Below are 17,372 nucleotides of genomic sequence, written 5' to 3' on the forward strand. Positions count from 1 at the left end.
TTCTTTCTACAGGATTAGAAGTTTCACCCTCAGCTTCCTGCAGAGAACAGTGCAGCGCTGTGCCTGGCGCAGTCCCGCCTGGGTCTCAGTGGAAAATAACCAGCAGTTCTCTCCATAAAGAGATTAAAACCATTTTTTTTTTTTTTTTCTCTCCCCCCCGCCCCGTGAACAACAAGCGATGAGGGAAGGACAAGTGGAACTCTGCGGGAAGCAGGACATCACACTCATCAGGCATGAGCTGCTAAACTGGGGACAGCCACCTTGGGAAGGCAGAGCCTGACCCTTCCCCGACAGGGGCTGCCTCAGTTTCCCCAGTCGTTCCAGGGGAGCTGGAGCTCCGCAGGCATTCTACAACCCCAGCTCCCCACCCCACGGCCTCCCGTGGAGGGAGAGGAATGGCTCCCGGCCTCGCAGCGCCCGAGCAAGTTTGCACAAGACATCCCCGGCGAGGCAGGGATGCCAGCTGCTTCCCAGCAGCCTCCCACCCTAACCAGCAGCTTTACACCAGCACTTCAACCGGGCGCCTTCCCCGGCTCGGCAGAGGCGCTGCCTCCCTAGCATTCCCCTTTGACAAGCTCTGGCATCGCCCAAATTCCCTCCGAGAGGCACCGGTGCCGCAGGAAAGCTACTGGCACGTTACAAGCGGGTGTCTGCCTCTGCATCCAGGGGATGCATAGCTGGCATTCCAGGCTGGCAAAGCTCTGCCCTGCATAATCCACCTGACCAGGGCACATGCCAGAACAGGTTATGCAAACAGAGCACAGGAACGGAGCGAGGGAGAGCAGCCTTGGCCAGGGAAAGGGGGGGAAAAAAAGGCTGGAGAAAGAGCTGTACCTTGGTACGCATTTAAGGGTCCTCAAAAAACAAACAAACAAACAAACAAAAATCCTTCCAGGTGGGGCGCAGAGCACTCCGACCCTTCCAGCTCACCACCAGTGAGCCAGTATGACAGAGCTGACCCTTTTCGTGCACCGCAGAGGGAGAAAGAAGGGATTCGAGCCCATCTCCTCGTCTTGTCCCAGTTCCCCCAGGGGGAGGAAGGGAGCAGGGCTGTTCCGCCAGCGTGGCCACCCTCGCCTGGGCACTGCCGCCACAAGATGGGACACGGGCTCAAATGGGACTCACTGGGATACTGCTGCATCCCCTTTCCTCCCTCCTGACCTGCAGCGTGGAGCAGAGCAGGGAGAGGCAGGCGGAGGATGGATCGCTGCCCACGGTCCACGTGGTCTAAGGTACATTGTGGCCAAGCCATCGCTCACCCCAAAACCTGCAGCAACGCAGGGGAGGACAGGCAGAACTGAAGGGAAAGCGGGCCAGGAGGGGACTGCGGAGAAAGAAGCAGCTTCTTTGGCAAGTTCTTGCAGCAGAAGGACCTGCCCAGCCTTGCGCTGAGGAAGCCGGGCGCCCGAGCATGCACACGCAGGCAGGCGTGCAGCCTCCTCAAGGCTGGGGCACCCCAGGCCATCCCAGGAGGGAGCGCTGCGGGGTGGGACAGGAGCCTTGGAACGTCCCGGATGAGAGCCTGGCTTCACATCCCCCTCCCCGTGCCTGGGGACGGCAGGCAGCGTGTGACAGCCATCGCTCCCACACTGCGGCCCACCTTCTCCCAAGGCTTACGGTGACGATGCTGGAGGAGAGAACGAGGGAGGACACTGGGGCAGGACCTACCATCCTTCTGGTTCACGTCCCGCTGACGGCGGCGGATGTTGAATGGAAGAGTGCCAGAGCCAAGCAAGGGCCGGGCAAGCGCGCCTACAGCCCGTATCGATCTGGAGATCAGCTCTTCAGGGACTCCCTCCGCCAGAACTGCCTTAGCTTACACAATTGCCAAGCACCCAATTGACCCACCCATTGAGATTTTGCCTAATTCCTTTTCAAGCCCCTTAATATTTTCTGGCTCTTACACCATCCACTGGCAACATATTCCTCTAGTTCAACTCATCTCCACATAAGAGCCTGATGGCTAGTTCCCTCCAGCCTTCCTCAGGAGAAAACTGACCTCCCAGACACCGATCCGCATCTCACCTCTTTACACTCACCTCTCTAAAGTCAAAGCCTGCCCCGAGATGGGAGGCCCCAGGACCCGCATGGGCAAAGCTGTGGGCTCCCGGTCCTGCTGGGACATGCCCACGGTGGTGCCCAGAGGCAGGGGAGATGGACGGCGTTTAGAAGACAAGGACTGTCCTCTTTTGAGCAACGCAAGACTAATTTCTCTTCTAATGCTTGAGGAAAATGCATTTTTAGAAGACCCTAGTGTCTGAATTGGGGAAAATATTTACTTTACAGCCAGCGATGGGGTGCGGGTTTCAAGGTCTCGGTGTTTTTGAGCTCACCAGGTGCGGGGACGAGGAGGAGCACTTGACCCAAGCTGCCAACAGGGTTATTTCATACCATGAACGGCACATTCCATAGAAATTAGAAAGTTTGCTGAGGAGTTCTCTCTCTTTATGTGATGGCTGTGACCCTGAGAACTCCTTGCCCCGGTGCCGGAGCCCTGAGCCCTTCCCTTCCTCCCGCAGTGTCCCACATGGGCTGTCCCTGCGGGGAGTGCACGGCTTCTGCTGGGGGAATGGGCTGGGTGTGATCCTCATGTATTTTATACTGGTATCCGGATAAATATTGGTTCTTTAGTGTTATTGATGTCAATTATTTAGTCTTATTCTAGTCAATCTGTTTATATTTCAACCCTGGGGTTTCCTTGTTTTGTCCCAATTCCCCTTCCCGGGTGGGGACGGGTCATCGGGTGAGAGAATAACTGTCTAAATGACAATAAATTGATGTGGGTTTCTCAAACCATAACAGGGACTTTTCTCTTCGAAAGCAGGGCTGGAAGCCCCCACAGTGGGCAACCCCTGTCAGGATCTTCCCTCTCCCCGCCGTGCCCAGAGCCACCAAAGCTGGGACCTGCCAGCGACACAGCAGAGCTGGTGGCCCCACTCCCTCCTCCCTCGGCCCATAGCCGCGGGCACAGGGGACCGCGCACTTGTGTCCCCAGCAAGAAGCCATACGGAGTGACCAGAGATTTCCCTCCCCCCTTCCCAAGCTTGCGAGAATCCAGGAATTTGTCACCCAAGGTGGAAACTGAACCCAAGGTGAGGGAAAGACACCCCAGAGAGCTGCCGGAGACAAAGGACAACCTACGGCACAGGGGTCTCTGCCTCGCCGGGGTTACGTCACCCATCCCAGCATGGGGACAGCATCTCGGTGCCATTGTTTGCAGGCAACCTCACTGCCCAGGAATGCAGCAGCCCGTGGGGGCTGGGAGACGCGCCGAGGGTGGGAAATGCTTCCTGCACAGCGGAGCTGGCTCCTCAGCACGTCTATTAAACAAAGCCACAAGCGACCTGGCTACTTATCCGAGAAAAGGCCGGCCGCCCCCGCAGCGGAGGGCTGCTAGACAGCAGCGGGTCCCAGCCCCAGGACCCCACCATGGGTCAGGTCACAGATGCAGGAGCCGTATCCGCGCACATCCTGGGCTTCCCCGTACCTAAATCCACCTTTCATCCAAATCCACTTAGTTACACAACCTCCAAGATCTTCAAATACCAAGCTGATGCTCTGCTTGCTGCAGAGATGCCCCGTAAAAACCACCTGAGCTTTGGTTTATAGCTTATTGATGAAGGCAGCCCCCAGGCTTTCACGACACATTAAAAATACTGGGGGGGGGGGAAACAAACCAAAAACATATTCTGCAGGTTGTTCCCTGCAGAGAAGCAGGGATGGGGTGAGGGAGAGGGAGCAGCAGGCCGGGGGGGGCGGGTATGGGGCAGGCATGGGGCTGCAGGCCACTCAAGAGACGCGGCCCATGGCCAGCCCATCCCCACCCGCCACCCCAGCACAGGCGAACACCTGTCTCCCAAGGCCCTGCACCCATCAGCGTGCACCGGTATTCCAACCACAAGGGCAAGGCGGCAAGAAATAGGGAATTCCTGCGAGTCTTGGTCTCCGCGCTTGGTTTGGGACAAGCCTTTTTGGAAAGGAACCACGCTGAAAGAAGGAGAAGCGCTCACCTAGACGGAGCTGAGATGGCTCCTCGTGACAGAGTTTCCCCATGCAACTGCCAGGAGCTTCCACTGATCCTAGTTTATCTCTTAGATAAACAGCATCAGTTAAAACAATTTGCTCAGGGATTTTATCGCTACGTAAACAGACAGCCCAACGTAACAAGGAAAGCCGAGAGAGAAACCGGCTGTAAGCAGGAGAGGGACGAATAAAACAGATGAAGAAGCTGCCTTCCCCAAGAGCACAACTGTCCAAACGAAGCTGCAGCCTACCCAAGCTCTCGCCAATCCCAAGCCACACGAATGGCTCCCAAAAGGATTCGCCTGGGTAATTAACTGAGGAAAAAAACCCCACCACCTCAGTTCTGACCCCACAGATTTGACAGATCTGTTTGTCAGGGAAGTTTTCCAGTACCAAAAGAATGAGAAGTGGCAGAAAAAGGATTCAGCCCAAACAAACCCCCTGGCAAAAATATCACTGGAAGAAGAGTTGGAGCCACGGTACAATCCTGCACCGCCTGTAGAGGAAAAACGCTCCTTGGTCACCATGATAAAAATGCCACCGAAAACACTGAAGAGGATCCAGATTATATAAAACGTGTCAGTGAAGGAGCCGTTCCCTCTGGGAAGGCACACAGGGAAGAGCAGACTCCCCAGACGCTTGCCCCGGACTGCGGCATCCCTGGGCACGGCCAGGCGGGAGGTGGGGGAGGCACGGCCAGGCCACTCCAGCTCCTCTCCCACCGGGTGTCCATTTCAAATGCAGCCACCCAGGAGTTACAGGATCAGTCCCAAGTTCAAAGCAAGGACCTTTCTGGTCTGGCTGCACAATGCCAGTCGCTGGGTTTTCCCCAGCAATCGCTGTACTAGCATCTAAAAATCAGTGCGTGCCCTCTCCTAACAGGACAGGAGCGGGGCCAGAGGAGGGCCATGAGGATGATCCAAGGGCTGGAGCCCCTCTGCTGGGAGGACAGGCTGAGAGAGCTGGGGGGGTTCAGCCTGGAGAAGAGAAGGCTCTGGGGAGACCTTAGAGCCCCTTCCAGTCCCTGAAGGGGGCCTACAAGAAAGCCGGGGAGGGGCTGTTTGCAAGGGCACGGAGCCATAGGACGAGGGGCAATGGTTTAAACTAGAGCAGGGCAGGATTAGGTTAGACATCAGGAAGAAGTTCTTTACACTGAGGGTGGTGAGACACTGGTCCAGGTTGCCCAGAGAGGTGGGGGAGGCCCCATCCCTGGAGACATTCAAGGCCAGGCTGGATGAGGCTCTGAGCAACCCGATCTAGTTACAGATGTCCCTGCTCACTGCAGGGGGGTGGGACGAGATGGCCTTTAGAGGTCCCTCCCAACCCAACATGTTCCATGAGTCTATGACAGCCACCAAGAGAAAGAAGGTGACACTGCTTAGCGTCACAGGAGCAGGGACCCAGGAGAGGATCAGCAACCAGAGACCACCCCACCCACTCCAGGGAAGGATCACAGAATGGTTCAGCTCAGAAGGGACCTTAAAGACCATCTAGTTCCAACCCCCTGCCCTGGGCAGGGACACCTCCCACTGGAAAGGATGCCACCCCTGGGTGGCCAGTGTCACCCCTGCTGCTGTTCCAGTGCCCCAGCACAGCTGGGAACCCCTTACTCCCCAAGCCGCCCCTTTCCTGTGAGAATGCTGCTTTTCCTACACCTCGCTCCGCAAATCCCATGGAGCAGGCCTTCTCCTGCCAGCCTACCTGGCTGAGCTATGACTGGAATGCCGCCCCTGGCTGCCCGCCCGGCTGCTGCCCGTTAGCGCAAGAACAGATTAAGATTTATCGGCAGAAAGGTACTGCCAGCACGCAGCGCCCAGCCAAGCCCAGGGAAGCACCTCTCTCCCGGGCTGGCTGCGCAGAGGGACAGGGAAAGGGTTTCCAGATGGAGAAACCCCAGGAAGGGGTCCAAACCCATCCCTGAGCACCGTCTGCTCCTGCTCTTGGGGGTGCGAGACACACACCTCGCACTGGCACTTTGTTCCCTACCCAGAGGTTTCTCGCTCAGCCTCCGCTGGTACCCACGGGAAACGCTGCCTTGGAGGCAGGGTGAGCTCCATCCATCCTGCCCTGGCCCTCGGGGACCGTCACAGACACCCAGGCAGAGCCAGGTTGCCCAGAGAAGCTGTGGCTGCCCCATCCCTGGAGGGGTTCAAGGCCAGGTTGGACGGGGCTTGGAGCAACCTGGGCTGGTGGGAGGTGTCCCTGCCCAGGGCAGGGGGGTGGAACTAGATGGTCTTTAAGGTCCCTTCTCACCCAAACCATTCTATGATGAGGCAGGGTGAGCTCCATCCTGCCCTGACCCTCGGGGACAGTCCCAGACCCCCGGGCAGAGCCCTGTGTGTCCCTGCAGGCGCTGGGAACAGGGGGCTCCGCACAATGGAAAAGGCAACGGGGGAGGCAGCCCACCGTACGGATGAAGGGAGCCCCAGGTACCGAGGCACAGCCCCCAGAACATGCTTGAGCCTCTTTTGGTCCTCTCTTTTCTTCCCAAACTCGCGTGATTGTTGCCTTCCACAGGGAACCAGGAGTCTCCTAGAATCATAGACTTGCCCAGGTTGGAAGGGACCTTTCAGATCATCGAGTCCAACCATCAACCTAACTCTGACAAAAACCATCACTAAACCATATCTCTAAGCAGCACGTCTGCCCAGCTTTTAAATAACTCCAGGGATGGAGACTCCACCGCTTCCCTGGGCAGCCTGTTCCAATGCTGGATAACCCTTTCAGTGTGAAAACTTTTCCTAATATCCAGTCTAAACCTCCCCTGGTGCAACTTCAGGCCATTTCCTCTTGTCCTGTCGCCTGTTACCCCATTTCCAGCTCTGTACGTTCTCTGTTAACACCCCTTACAGCTCCAACCTGCCAAGTCAGTTTTCCATGTCCAACCCGATCGCTCCCAGCTGCTTCCTGGGCCACACAAATCAGGGAAGTTTGTTCGGGGCCATCCTGCCCGAGGTGGGAAGCCAGGGTCCAGCTTCCCTTATGCAGTCAGAAGATCCATTCGGATCACTTTTTACGCTCCCCCTGCCCCACACACTCCTTTGGGGCTGATGCTTCCTTTGCAGTGCAGCCATTCCTTGGTTTTACAGAAGTACCTGAAGGCCTGAACCGATCTAAAGCCCCAGAGTACCGGGTTTTTTTGCCAGAAACAGAGTGAGATACGGTGCTTCTTGGCCAAGGAGAACAGCTTCAGAGCCAAGGCAATCACAATTTGGCAGCTGAATTAGAGTTGGCAAGCGATGTATTGGTTGGGTTTTCTCCCCTCCCCGCCCTCCGGTGACTTCTCTCCTGCAGTTTGGGGGTTCAGAAGCTCTGCAAGGTCTGGAAGGCCACAACTTACTCAACCCTTTGGGTCCCAAAGCTGAGCAACCTGGCAGTTTCTGCTCCAGCAGGAGTTAACATGCACCCAACCAGGCCCACGGCTTTGGCTGCCGTCCTCCACCTGCAACAAACATCGCCACCGCACAAGGGGCTGGGAGGAAGTTTAAAGAGTAGTTTCGAGGACATGAATTTAGCCTCAGAGGGGGGTTTTAGTTCCCCACGACACAGCACGCGCGCACCAGTGGCAAGCGGCTACAAATAAACCCTTGAGCATCCCTCCTGGCCTTCGGGATCTGCAGCACGAGCTGTACTTCAGAGGAACGGATAAATTGCATTGGTGGCATTATTGCTAGAAGGGAGACATAGCTCCAGCCACGCTCCTCTTTAGCTAAAAAGCTGAGGAAGTCTGATTTCAACACTCTTATCGGCTTAGTCCTCCCGACCAGCGGGGATGCTAGGATTTTACGCAGGCAGAGAAAAGAACAAGCCAAGGTATAAGGTCCAAGAGCAGGTTTGGCAGAACCCCCCCCACCCCGGCACCACGCATGCGTGATCAGCGTGCGGTGCTCACAGCAGCCCTGCGCTCCCGCTGATGGAGTCGGGAACAGGCAGATAAAGCCCGGAAGGCTGAAGGAAAAGGCGGCAGGAGGAAACTCAAAGCGCGTCGCCGTTGCTGGTGCATCCAAGGGAGCGTCGTAGCAGGGAGAGTCCCACAAGTCACAGGGAAGAGCCCACAGAGACTCGTTGCTGTGGCCATGAGGAATCTCAACAGCCCCACAAGGGAGATCTCCCCCCGCCATCAGCTCTCCTCCCGGTTTAGGGCCAACACCCTGGCTATCTATCCGTAAAGCTCTGCTATTCCAGCTGCAGCACCAAGTGTCGGCCCGCTCCGTTCCGAGTCAAGATGCGGGTGGGTGACGGCAGTTATCCTGGTGGATAACTGGTGGGAATCTGCCCATGGGGTCCGGACTCCCGGCTCCCATTCTCTGCTCGGTCACAGCTGGGACCATACTGCTGGACATTGTATGGACATTGTATGGACCCAAACTGGGACCATACTGCTGCTTGCTTACCGTACCTGTCTCAGCCTGCAGAAACGCTGACAGCACCCAGGGGAGTAAAATGACTTGTTAACACGGACTTTAACGCACTTAAAGGAAAGGTAACCCCTTCACTCTGTTCTCAAAACAAATTCTGAGCCTCCGCACACCCTTCCCTCTCTCCTCAGGTGGAACAGCTTGGATGAGGCCAATTCCAACCCTGCGTGTCCAAAGAGAGTTGCAAGCTGGTCGGGCTCCGCTCACCTCAACCACACAACTGAGGACTGACCACCAAGAGAAGCACCGCGCTCAGACGCGCAGAGCTCAGCAAAAGCTCCCTCCGCCTTTTTCTGTTCCCCCTTCTTTTAATTGAGTATCACCCACAAATCAAAGACGCCGAGGCACAGCCAGTCCTCCCATTCACTTAAGCTAATTAGCAGCCCGGCGAGACAGAGAGAGCACAGTGCTCTAATATTAGCCAGAAGATGCACTTAGAGCCCATCAAGATGACACAACGTCCTCCAGGAGCGTGCAATTCCCTTCCAACATCCACTACCACGCCAGCAGGGCGGGAAGAAAAAAAAAAAAAAAAAAAAAAGGAAAATGGGATAGGAATAGGCAGTCGGTCACAGAAGATGTTAAGGTTTGTCTTCTGAACGTGGAGAGGGGCAGCAGAGCCATTTCCACCGGCTTTCCTTCTCCCAAAAAAGGCAGCCCAAGAGGAGACACTGGGATAAGCAAGTTACAGAGCGGGGCTATAAGCAAAGCTCAGCTGTGAGAGAGCACCACAAGCCTCTAAACAATTAGTAGCGGTGCCAATCCTTTTTTGGGGGCGGAAATCCATTAAATCCAAGAAATCCAGCTAAATCCACGTGGCATCAGCTTGAGGAGAAAACCCACTGCCCGGTTAGAATGACACAGGCAGGCTCCGCTCTGCAGCACACCAGGCAAACACCAGCCATCGCCCCTACCCCACCAGCTGCTTTCAACGGAGGTAACAGACACCGATACGGCAGTTTGTGTTGCAAAAGACCTTTTACCAGCAGGATCCAGGAGATCTCCCTGCCCGGCACCACCTCTGGGACAGGACAAAGCCTCTGTGTGTCACCGCAAGGCGATGCCAACAGGCGAGGCAGCACACGGCAGGGGGTTGGCACTAGATGATCTTTGAGGTTTCTCCCAACCTAAACCATTCTATGATTTACTGACCCCAAAAAAGAGCAGCTTTGGGGTGAAGCTGCAATATGGGCCAAGGGAGGGAAGGGGAATCAACAGGGCTGGGATCCACCCCAGGCACGAGAGCTCACACAGAGGTACTGGGGTCTCAGCAACGCTGATGGATAAAGCATCCGAGCAAGAAGAGAAAGTGGGTGAGACACCGGGTGGGTGAGTGCAAGCTTAGGAAGACCAGGAATTCACCTGGGCTGGAGGTAGGACGGTAGCACACACTTGGCCACAGAATCCCAGAACGGTGGGGGTGGGAAGGGACCTCTGGAGATCACCCCGTCCCACCCCCTGCCAGAGCAGGGTCACCCACAGCAGGTGGCACAGGAACGCGTCCAGGCGGGGTTGGAATGTCTCCAGAGACGGAGACTCCCCCACCTCTCTGGGCAGCCTGTGCCAGGGCTCTGCCACCCTCACAGCAAAGAAGTTCCTCCTCGTGTTGAGATGGAACTTCCCATGGTCAAGTTTGTGCCCGTTCCCTCTTGTCCTGTCTCCAGGCACCACTGAGAAGAGCCTGGCCCCATCCTCCTGACACCCACCCTTGAAGTATTTATAAGCGTTGATAAGACCACGCTGCTCAGCTCACGAGATTAACGGAGGCCGAGGCGGCTGCTGGACACAGGTAGAGCCAGGGGAGTAAGAATTAGAGGCGAATAAGAAATTCTTATTCACTTTGTAGCCTGCGCTGCAGCCAGACTGAAATTAGCCAAATTGGGTATGAATTATTGAAAGCACTAGAGTCCCATTTCCTTTGCTAATCAAAGAAAATGATTTCAGGGAGCTGAAAGTACGGGAAGAGCAGCAGTTTTTCAAGGGAAGGGGAAAAAAAAAAAAAAAAAAAAAAAAAGAAAAAGGTGCTGCTCGAGTGGCTTCTATAAGGAGGGAGCAGCTTGCGGAGCACCACTCACCTCCTCCTCCGGCCCCTTCTCCCCGCTCAGCTGCCCACAGCCCACCAGGGAGAGGGTCCATCCAGTCCTGGGGGCCCGCTCCGTCCCCACCCTGGCCACCCAGCACATCAAAGAGCTCTCCTGGCTCCTGGAAGTCATCCCGAAGGAATGCAGGATCTTTGCAGAGCGTTTAATAAGATAAACAGACCGAAGTCCCACTCCGGGTAAGGATTAGCAGGGAGCAAGCCCGGGCGGGTGCCGGCAGTCCCAGCGGGCGCCTGGCAGCTCTGAAAGCAGAGCCCCACGGGGCTCACGGGCAAAGACTGGCCCACCCCATGTTGCCCATCGCCCCCGGACATCCCAAAGGCTGGAGAAGGTCAGCTCTGTCCTCCCCACCAGCAGAGCCCAGCTTCTGGGCTTTGTTTGGAAGCCAGATGAGGACTGAGCCATTTCATAGAGTCACAGAATGGTTTGGGTTGGAAGGGACCTTAAAGATCACCTAATTCCACCCCGTTGCCCTGGGCAGGGACACCTCCCACCAGCCCAGGTTGCTCCAAGCCCCGTCCAACCTGGCCTTGAACCCCTCCAGGGATGGGGCAGCCGCAGCTTTTCTGGGAAATCTCTTCCAGTGTCTCAGAGTAAAGAATTTCTTCCTGATATCTCATCTAAATCTCCCCTCTTCCAGTTTAAAACCATTACCCTTGTCCTAGCCCTACACACCCTAATAAAGAGTCTCTCCTCATCCTTCCTGGAGCCCCTTTAGGGACTGGAAGGGGCTACAGAATGCTGCTTCCCGGGGCATTCCCACCAGCCAGGAGGTGATGGACCAGCCCCAGACCAGCACCGATGGGTACCCAGCAGTTCAATGGAAAACACAGGGCAGGAGGCGGCGCAGACCCCACCAGAGCAGCAGCGGCTTCTCCCCTCCGTACCACAGGGAACGGCAAGCCACCGTCCCCCTACAAGTTATTAGCGGAGCAAACAAAAAAATAAAAAGGAAAAAGCAGAACGAAGAGCTCATGGCCAGGGCCCAGCACTTGTCATAACCGCAGGGCCGGCACCCCCGGGAGATACGCCGTCTGTGCTGCGGACCAAGAAGCCCCAGCCGAAGCTGTGGAGAAATGCGGCAGGATGCGCCAGAGCGGGAAGCGGGGCCAAAGGAGCCTTCCCAGACCAGTAGCCTCCCACACCAGATTAAAATTCCATAGGAATTTGCTAAACAAATCGACTCTCTTAGCTACCGCCATAAACCCGTGGGATGTTTTGCATTACTGCCACACAAGAGAGGGAGGAAACAGACCCTCATGCTTGGCCCGCGCACAGGGCCCCCCACAGCAGAGGCTCCTGCAAACACCGGTCCAGGCAGAGCCAGGCTGGATTCTGCACCACCAGCCACAGCACCCACCTCCATCCAACCCCTGAAGTCCCGGCTCTCCCCACTGCCCACCTCGGAGGTGGCAGCCCCAGGAAATCCGCTGCGATGGGGCCCCCAGGATTGTCTAATGATGGATTCTCTCCTCTCCATTTACTACATTTTACAGCTGCTGGCTAACTCTCTCACCCTCCCGAGACGGAGGTGTTGATGCTGCTCTCATTATCTTCAATTCAAAACAGAGCCAAGAAGAGGAAGGAGGGGGAAAAAAAGAAAAAAAAAATCAACTTATTTAAGAAAAAACCCACACACTAACCCTCTTCCAGCCCCCTCCCTCGCCTGTTCTGAAGCACAATGAAACGCCAGGGATGGATTAAGAAGAGAAATAGTTGCAGGGGTGGAGAAGGGCTGCAGAGAGAGCGGAGCATGGGAAGTGACCACGGCCCAAATCACCTCAACACAAACCCATGCCAGCAATTTCCTTGCTGAGAGGAGCCCACTGTGCGTGCCTTACAGTCCCTGCAAGGAGCCTGAAAAGAAAATTTTGCATGGGCTGGTTTACAAGAACAAAACGTCTCAGTTCTATGGAGGCAGAGACCTAAAAAAGAAAGAGAGAGGACAGAATAGAGGCGAGCAGGCAGAAGACAAAACAGAATGGACAGGGTATAACTTAAAGGGAGATGCTTTCAAAGCAGTCCCGCTCCCCAGCAGACGTGGGAGAACGGAGCCTGCAGGATGGGATGCAATTATTCCACAGGAGTAACTAAAAAGGTTGCCACAGAGATGAAAAGTCACAGGAGAGTTCTGGACTGGCTAGAATTGGGATTTCAATAGGAGCTCAGTGACATTTTTAAACATATGGAGCATCTGCAGCACACTGCGTGTTGAACACAAGCCAGAGTCGCTTGACTATGGGCATCTATACGGAAAAGCGTTTCTGAGACCAGTATATGCTGGAGAGAGAGCTGGGGGGGTTCAGCCTGGAGAAGAGAAGGCTCCGGGGAGACCTTAGAGCCCCTTCCAGTCCCTAAAGGGGCTCCAGGAAAGCTGGGGAGGGGCTGTTTGCAAGGGCATGGAGCCATAGGACAAGGGGCAATGGTTTAAACTAGAGCAGGGCAGGTTTAGATGAGACATCAGGAAGAAGTTCTTTACACTGAGGGTGGTGAGACACTGGCCCAGGTTGCCCAGAGAGCTGGGGGAGGCCCCATCCCTGGAGACATTCAAGGCCAGGCTGGATGAGGCTCTGAGCAACCTGATCTAGTTACAGATGTCCCTGCTCACTGCAGGGGGGTGGGACGAGATGGCCTTTAGAGGTCCCTTCCCACCCAACACATTCTGTGATTCCATGCTGTCCTCACAGCAGCGCCCCGAGACACCACGTTGCCCCCTCCAGGTCCCAGGCAGGGTGACACACAGCACCCAAAGGTGACCGTGCCAGCACAGCACGCACCCGCCTTGCCGCGTACCCAGAGAAGGCACCGAGTGCCACAGAAGCACGAGCGCAGCAGCTGCCACGACCATGCTTGGCAGCCTGGAAAGCTAACGGATAGCCCAGAAAGGGTCTGGGACAGCTGCTACACGTGTGCATAGAGGGTCAGTCCTCAGCCTTGCTCTCATCGCTGGAATTGTTCAAGTATCACCCCCAAGACAGGCAGATCCATCCTTATCAAAAGGCCTACTAAGCCCCCAGACTTTAAATCACAAAATATGATCAAGAACGCCCTGAAGTCCTCCTTGATTGCTCTTGGTCTACAAGTCACAGCTTCGTCTGGACTTGATCCACAGGCCCCCTTTTCCACGTCACCTGAGCAGCTGAGCTGACACCGCACTAGTTAAAGCCCAGAGCAAGAGTTTCTTGAAGATATATTGGACACACTGCCCCAGGACAAGGGTCACAAGCCACCAGCAGGACCTTCTCTTACAACAGCGTGTGCTTATTGTACCCAACACTTCAGGTTTCGCTGTGGCCCTTACTTGTAAAGCCAACGTACGTGGCTTTTCCCAGGAGGTTCAAAGTCCACGCGCACCTCCAGAGCCAGCAAAGCAGCCTCGGCTGGGGCAGCTGCACCAGCGTCAATGCAAATCACGCCACAAGCAAGCCACTATTTAAAAAGGAGCCTTGGGTTCTCATTAACCAAGGCTCTAACAAAGGTTTAATCTGAACTTCCTCCCACCCAGACGGCTCAGCGTGGAGTCAACACGCAGCCCCTCCCACACCATACACACACAAAAAATATCTTGATTTTCTTTAAGTGCCATCGCGATCAAAGTGAAATATGAGACACACACACACACACGGGAAAGAGCTCGCGGGGATTAGTCAGCTGTTGAACTCCAGAAGAGCGGGCGCGATGGCGAGGAAAGCGAGGAGAGGAAAGCACCCGGCACGGAGCCTGCTGGTGGTGTGCCTTGGGATGCTTTAACACCTGCGCGGTGATTCCGGCCCTCTTCTTGCAGTTCAAGGCACAAATACAGCGAGGCTGCTGCTTATCAGGCTAATTCTTTCCCCAGGAAGCATCATCCAGATGTCCTGAAGAGGAAATCCACTCCTGCTGCTACACAGCTCCGCAGGCTGCTGGGAGCTGGTTCCCTTTCCATGCATTCCCCCGCAGAGGCACCGGAGCAAACATCCTCCTTCACCAGGCACCCAGGTCCAAGCCTGTGTCCCAGCCTCCCAGAGCTGCTCCTCTGCCCCCCAGCACCCAAAATCTTCCCTCCAGGCACCCTCTGAGCTGACCCAGTTTGCAGAGCTCAGCTGGAGTCTTGCATTTTGACTACAGCTGGTCAAAGCAATTTTTTTTTTTTTTTTTTTTACACTACAATTAAGTGTAATCAAAATACACGGGGTTTACTCTAACCTGAGCTGTTTCACAGAGCTGCCCTGGTTTGAACTCCTCTCTTAGACAGGAAAGATTTTGATGTCTAGGATTTTTCCAAGCTGGAGCGACAGGAGATGAAGATACTCAAAACATTCATGTTTTTCCACTCAGCTGCCACCATTCTTCCCATTCTTTCTGCAAAAGCACTCAAAGGTTTGTTTTTTAAACTTAAAGTGCAGCAAGAGAGCAGCGTTCTGGGCAGCTTTGCTTTGAACCCTCCTGTGGGGAGCTGATGGGAAACAAGTCCTGGAGCTAAATTCTCAGACTCGGGAGCTCAAAAATGCTTCCCAGGGTGACAGGAGCAGGTTCTCATGCCTGGTTTTGCATCGCCTCCCAGAAGGGACTTTCACAGACCTCAGGAGAGGCCTGAGCTTTGGGTAGAGCTCAAGGGAAACCAAGGTTTTGGGGGTCAGTGTGTTCCGTGCTCACTACGGCAAACCTGCTAGCACCCAGCGCGTAGGATACTCACGCAACGACCGGGTTTCCAAGATGCGGGAAGAAGAAAAGCCAGTCCACTGGATATGACAAGCAAGGTGGGTTTATCAAGGCAAGCGAAACAGCTGCCAAGTCAGGGGATACCAAAATAAGAACCGCTGCATCTCCCCCGAGCAACGCTCTTTGACCTACTCAAAATATAGTAACTCAAGGTTGCCTTGGTTTTTGTCATTTCTCAGTGACACAGTCCGAAAAGGGCTCCTCCAGTTTGGAGAAATCGGCTCCACCACAGACGGCAAGCTGTCCGCAGGCTGTTTTCCAGCCCTCTCCAGTCCCCACTCTCCCAGCACCAGCCCAGTGGCCCTGAGCCACCAGCCAGGCTGCCAGCCCACCTCTGCATGCCAACAGCATCCCCGGCAGCTGCCGGGAAGAGGGGCATAATTAGTTAAAGCAAGCTATATATATGAAGCAAGCTATTCAACAAGTGTTCTTCAGAGAAGAGGGGAGTCCCAGAAAGAACTATCCGCCACCTGGCATCAGGAAAGGTTAACATCACAGGGAGGAAAGGTAAACCCACCTATAACTGCACGGACCTGGAATTTAAGCACACAGGAGGGAGAGAGTGAGTTTGGACATGCCCAGCTTTGGCACCTCTGATTCTCTTGCACAACAGCATGGGAGCAACACCAAGCAAGTCTTTCCTACCGTCCAGCATCAGAGGACATGCCTACGGACACACGCATCCACCTACTGCTTGGTGCACACAGGCGCTTCCCACCTCTCCCCTCCTGGGACAGGACACCGGTACGGCTGTAGGGTATAGCGCACTGGGAATGACAGTCCCGTCACCACCCTGGCCCTCTGCAAAAGCTGTCCCAAGCTGGGACACATCCCCGACCGCAGCAGGTCCCAGCCCAGCTCACCAAACCCAGGCAGCCCTGACACAGCAGGAGCTGTAACGAGCGTTACACCAACACAACACAGTTTTGAATCTTCCCCCACAAAAGGCAAAAGCAGGAATGGGTCCCGGTGACAAATCCTACACGGAATCTACAGCATTAGGAGGAAGACTTCATCTCTCATCACCTCCCAGGGGCCTTGAGGGACAACATCCTTCCCCACAAAGGGGAACCATGTAGCTCTGCCACCCCAGCTCACACCCAGTGTCTGCAAAACGAGCAGGCTAAAGAACGCAGCCAACGAGGTGAAGACAGAATTCTTCCCAATGTTTGCCCAGGTTTAACAGAACCAGCCACACACACACTCTTCTTTCTCCTCCCTCCCTCTCCACTCGGTGCAAGGAAGGAGCCAGACTGATACCATTCAAGTGCAAGACGGAATATAGGCAGAATATCTCCAGTGTCCCACCCTTTTACAAAAACCACTCGAGACGGGTGCCTCTTGTGAGCCACTTGGCTGAACCAGCTCTCTCCCAGCCCGAGACTTCGGTCATTTACCCCGTCAGCATTCACAGCTGGAAAAAGGGGGTTATGGCCTCTCCTCTGCACGTCCAAGGGGGAGGAGGGAGCCAATCTGCATGTTTATTTGTTGTCTGCGCAGAATTCCTGCATTCCTTCCCTTGTTTACTCATCTGCTCTCAGGACACACTCAGACCCCAGCCAAGGGCTTTTGGGGCACCGCGTTCCCCTATGAGCTCGGAGCTCTCGCTGGAACACAGGGCAAGCACAAGGCGGGAAGAGAGAAGCGAGCAAACGGGCAATCACAGAAGGATGTTTTCAAGGTGGTTGGGCCACAAGTAGAAGAAGTATCAATGCTCCTCTCCATAGACGCGCATCTCCACACCTGGAGGTCTAAGACCTTAGTAAAGAGGACATATGGACTGTCTTCCCCCTCAGCCCTTCCCAACAGCTCTGTTGTTGCACCCACAGCAGCGCTAGTAACTCAGCCACCCTCTTTGGCAGGGGGATGCCAGCGCTCCTCACATTGTCCCACGGACAACTACAGGTCAACCCACAGCCCCTGCGCTGAGCATCAGTGCGATGCACGAACCTCCATGGGCACAGCACAACCCACCTCATCTGAGCTCTTCTGGGAGCAGACACAGAGGCTCCAGAGAGGTTAGGGTGCAAGGGCTTCACCAGGACAATACAGAAGCACAGCTCGTACCCCCCAAAAATCACTTAGCTCTTTGGGTTGGTTCTGATTTAGTTGTACCTCGGAGAAGCAACCT

The 17,372-nt window shown here is 55.2% G+C and overlaps 1 protein-coding gene across 4 annotated transcripts in view; it reads right to left on the reverse strand.

The window, feature by feature from the left end:
* AGRN (agrin) overlaps positions 1-17,372 on the reverse strand; it is a 132,403-nt gene that overhangs the window by 105,383 nt on the left and 9,648 nt on the right. The gene's annotated exons all lie outside the window — the stretch shown is intronic.

This window comes from Larus michahellis, chromosome 16 (assembly GCF_964199755.1).
Source record: "Larus michahellis chromosome 16, bLarMic1.1, whole genome shotgun sequence".
Classification (NCBI taxonomy): Eukaryota; Metazoa; Chordata; class Aves; order Charadriiformes; family Laridae; genus Larus; species Larus michahellis.